This window comes from Triticum dicoccoides, chromosome 5B (genome assembly GCF_002162155.2).
Source record: "Triticum dicoccoides isolate Atlit2015 ecotype Zavitan chromosome 5B, WEW_v2.0, whole genome shotgun sequence".
In the NCBI taxonomy this organism is placed as follows: domain Eukaryota; kingdom Viridiplantae; phylum Streptophyta; class Magnoliopsida; order Poales; family Poaceae; genus Triticum; species Triticum dicoccoides.
The window spans coordinates 654,105,907-654,110,973 of NC_041389.1; positions in this window are offsets into that span (position 1 = coordinate 654,105,907).

Sequence of the window (5,067 nt, forward strand, 5' to 3'; positions counted from 1 at the left end):
TAGATGGCTCGTGCTGTTGTTCTGTTGAATTTTAATGCGTTCCTTGAGAAAGCAAAGTTGAAAGATGATGGTAGCAATTACACGGACTGGGTCCGTAACCTGAGGATTATCCTCATTGCTGCACAGAAAAGTTACGTCCTGGAAGCACCGCTGAGTGCCAGGCCTGCTGCTGATGCAACTGACGACGTTAAGAACGTCTGGCAGAGCAAAGCTGATGACTACTCGATAGTTTAGTGTGCCATGCTTTACGGCTTAGAACCGGGTCTTCAACGACGTTTTGAACGTCATGGAGCATATGAGATGTTCCAGGAGTTGAAGTTAATATTTCAAGCAAATGCCCGGATTGAGAGATATGAAGTCTCCAATAAGTTCTATAGCTGCAAGATGGAGGAGAATAGTTCTGTTAGTGAACATATACTCAAAATGTCTGGGTATAATAATCACTTGATTCAACTGGGAGTTAATCTTCCTGATGATAGTGTCATTGACAGAATTCTTCAATCACTGCCACCAAGCTACAAGAGCTTCGTGATGAACTATAATATGCAAGGGATGAACAAGACTATTCCCGAGCTCTTCGCGATGCTAAAAGCCACGGAGGTCGAAATCAAGAAGGAGCATCAAGTGTTGATGGTTAACAAGACCACCAGTTTCAAGAAAAAGGGCAAAGGGAAGAAGAAGGGGAACTTCAAAAAGAACAGCAAGCAAGTTGCTGCTCAAGAGAAGAAACCCAAGTCTGGACCTAAGCCTGAAACTGAGTGCTTCTACTACAAGCAGACTGGACACTGGAAGCGGAACTGCCCCAAGTATTTGGCGGATAAGAAGGATGGCAAAGTGAACAAAGGTATATGTGATATACATGTTATTGATGTGTACCTTACTAATGCTCGCAGTAGCACCTGGGTATTTGATACTGGTTCTGTTGCTAATATTTGCAACTCGAAACAGGGACTACGAATTAAGCGAAGATTGGCTAAGGACGAGGTGACGATGCGCGTGGGAAATGGTTCCAAAGTCGATGTGATCGCGGTCGGCACGCTACCTCTATATCTACCATCGGAATTAGTTTTAGACCTAAATAATTGTTATTTGGTGCCAGCGTTGAGCATGAACATTATATCTGGATCTTGTTTGATGCGAGACGATTATTCATTTAAATCAGAGAATAATGGTTGTTCTATTTATATGAGTAATATCTTTTATGGTCATGCACCCTTGAAAAGTGGTCTATTTTTATTGAATCTCGATAGTAGTGATACACATATTCATAGTGTTGAAATCAAAAGATGCAGAGTTGATAACGATAGTGCAACTTATTTGTGGCACTGCCGTTTAGGTCATATCGGTGTAAAGCGCATGAAGAAACTCCATACTGATGGGCTTTTGGAATCACTTGATTATGAATCACTTGGTACTTGCGAACCGTGCCTCATGGGCAAGATGACTAAAACGTCGTTCTCCGGAACTATGGAGCGAGCAACTGATTTGTTGGAAATCATACATACTGATGTTTGTGGTCCAATGAATGTTGAGGCTCGCGGCGGGTATAGTTATTTTCTCACCTTCACAGATGATTTGAGCAGATATGGGTATATCTACTTGATGAAACACAAGTCTGAAACATTTGAAAAGTTCAAAGAATTTCAGAGTGAAGTGGAAAATCATCGTAACAAGAAAATAAAATTTCTACGATCTGATCGTGGAGGAGAATATTTGAGTTACGAGTTTGGTCTACACTTGAAACAATGCGGAATAGTTTCGCAACTCATGCCACCCGGAACACCACAACGAAATGGTGTGTCCGAACGTCGTAATCGTACTTTACTAGATATGGTGCGATCTATGATGTCTCTTACTGATTTACCGCTATCGTTTTGGGGTTATGCTTTAGAGACGGCCGCATTCACGTTAAATAGGGCACCATCAAAATCCGTTGAGACGACGCCTTATGAACTGTGGTTTGGCAAGAAACCAAAGTTGTCGTTTCTTAAAGTTTGGGGCTGCGAAGCTTATGTGAAGAAACTTCAACTAGATAAGCTCGAACCCAAATCGGAGAAATGTGTCTTCATAGGATACCCAAAAGAGACTATTGGGTACACCTTCTATCACAGATCTGAGGGCAAGATTTTCGTTGCTAAAATCGGTTCCTTTCTAGAGAAGGAGTTTCTCTCGAAAGAAGTGAGTGGGAGGAAAGTAGAACTTGATGAGATAACTGTATCTACTCCCTTATTGGAAAGTAGTTCATCACAAGAACCGGTTCCTGTGACAACTACACCAATTAGTGAGGAAGCTAATGATATTGATCATGAAACTTCAGATCAAGTTTCTATTGAACCTCGTAGGTCTAGCAGAGTAAGATCCGCACCAGAGTGGTACGGTAATCCAATTCTGGAAGTCATGTTGCTTGACCATGATGAACCTACAAACTATGAGGAAGCGATGATGAGCCCAGATTCCGCAAAATGGCTAGAGGCCATGAAATCTGAGATGGGATCCATGTATGAAAACAAAGTATGGATTTTGGTTGAGTTGCCCGATGATCGGCAAGCAATTGAGAATAAATGGATCTTTAAGAAGAAGATTGACGATGATGGTAATGTAACTGTCTATAAAGCTCGACTTGTTGCGAAAGGTTTTCGACAATTTCAAGGAGTTGACTACGATGAGACTTTCTCACCCGTAGCGATGCTTAAGTCTGTCCGAATCATGTTAGCTATTGCTGCATTTCATAATTATGAAATTTGGCAAATGAATGTCAAAACTGCATTCTTGAATGGATTTCTGGAAGAAGAGTTGTATATGATGCAGCCAGAAGGTTTTGTAGATCCAAAAGGTGCTAACAAAGTGTGCAAGCTCCAGCGTTCCATTTATGGACTGGTGCAAGCATCTCAGAGTTGGAATAAACGCTTTGATAGTGTGATCAAAGCATATGGTTTTATACAGACTTTTGGAGAAGCATGTATTTACAAGAAAGTGAGTGCGAGCTATGTAGCATTTCTGATATTATATGTTGATGACATATTATTAATTGGAAATGATATAGAATTTCTGGATAGCATAAAGGGATACTTGAATAAAAGTTTTTCAATGAAAGACCTCGGTGAAGCTGCTTACATATTGGGCATCAAGATCTATAGAGATAGATCAAGACGCTTAATAGGACTTTCACAAAGCACATACCTTGATAAAATTTTGAAAAAGTTCAAAATGGATCAGGCAAAGAAAGGGTTCTTGCCCGTACTACAAGGTGTGAAGTTGAGTCAAACTCAATGCCCGACCACAGCAGAAGATAGAGAGAAAATGAAAGATGTTCCCTATGCTTCAGCCATAGGCTCTATCATGTATGCAATGCTGTGTACCAGACCTGACGTATGCTTAGCAATAAGCTTGGCAGGAAGGTACCAAACTAATCCAGGAATGGATCACTGGACAGCGGTCAAGAACATCCTGAAATACCTGAAAAAGACTAAGGATATGTTTCTCGTATATGTAGGTGACAAAGAGCTAGTCGTAAATGGTTACGTCGATGCAAGCTTTGACACTGATCCGGACGATTCTAAATCGCAAACCGGATACATGTTTTTATTAAACAGTGGAGCTGTAAGTTGGTGCAGTTCTAAACAAAGCGTCGTGGCAGGATCTACATGTGAAGCGGAGTACATAGATGCTTCGGAAGCAGCAAATGAAGGAGTCTGGATGAAGGAGTTCATTTCCGATCTAGGTGTCATACCTAGTGCATCGGGACCAATGAAAATCTTCTGTGACAATACTGGTGCAATTGCCTTGGCAAAGGAATCCAGATTTCACAAGAGGACCAAGCACATCAAGAGACGCTTCAATTCCATTCGGGACCAAGTCCAAGTGGGAGACATAGAGATTTGCAAGATACATACGGATCTGAATGTTGCAGACCCGTTGACTAAGCCACTCTCACGAGCAAAACATGATCAACACCAAGACTCCATGGGTGTTAGAATCATTACTATGTAATCTAGATTATTGACTCTAGTGCAAGTGGGAGACTGAAGGAAATATGCCCTAGAGGCAATAATAAAGTTATTATTTATTTCCTCATATCATGATAAATGTTTATTATTCATGCTAGAATTGTATTAACCGGAAACATGATACATGTGTGAATACATAGACAAACATATAGTCACTAGTATGCCTCTACTTGACTAGCTCATTAATCAAAGATGGTTATGTTTCCTAACCATAGACATGTGTTGTCATTTGATTAATGGGATCACATCATTAGAAGAATGATGTGATTGACATGACCCATTCCGTTAGCCTAGCACTTGATCGTTTAGTATATTGCTATTGCTTTCTTCATGACTTATACATGTTCCTGTAACTATGAGAAATATGCAACTCCCGTTTATCAGAGGAACACTTTGGGTACTACCAAACGTCACAACGTAACTGGGTGATTATAAAGGAGTACTACAGGTGTCTCCGAAGGTACATGTTGAGTTGGCGTATTTCGAGATTAGGTTTTGTCACTCCGATTGTCGGAGAGGTATCTCTGGGCCCTCTCGGTAATGCACATCTTTATAAGCCTTGCAAGCAATGTGACCAAATGAGTTGGTTACGGAATGATGCATTACGGAACGAGTAAAGAGACTTTCCGGTAATGAGATTGAACTAGGTATTGGATACCGACGATCAAATCTCGGGCAAGTAACATACCGATGACAAAGGGAACAACGTATGTTGTTATGCGGTTTGACCGATAAAAGATCTTCGTAGAATATGTTGGAACCAATATGGGCATCCAGGTTCCGCTATTGGTTATTGACCGAGAATAGTTCTAGGTCATGTCTACATAGTTCTCGAACCCGTAGGGTCCGCACGCTTAATGTTACGATGACAGTTTTATTATGAGTTTACAAGTTTTGATGTACCGAAGTTTGTTCGGAGTCCCAGATGTGATCACGGACGTAACGAGGAGTCTCGAAATGGTCGAGACATAAAGATCGATATATTGGAAGCCTATATTTGGACACCGGAATCGTTCTGGGTGAAATCAGCATTTTACCGGAGCACCGGGAGGTTACCGGA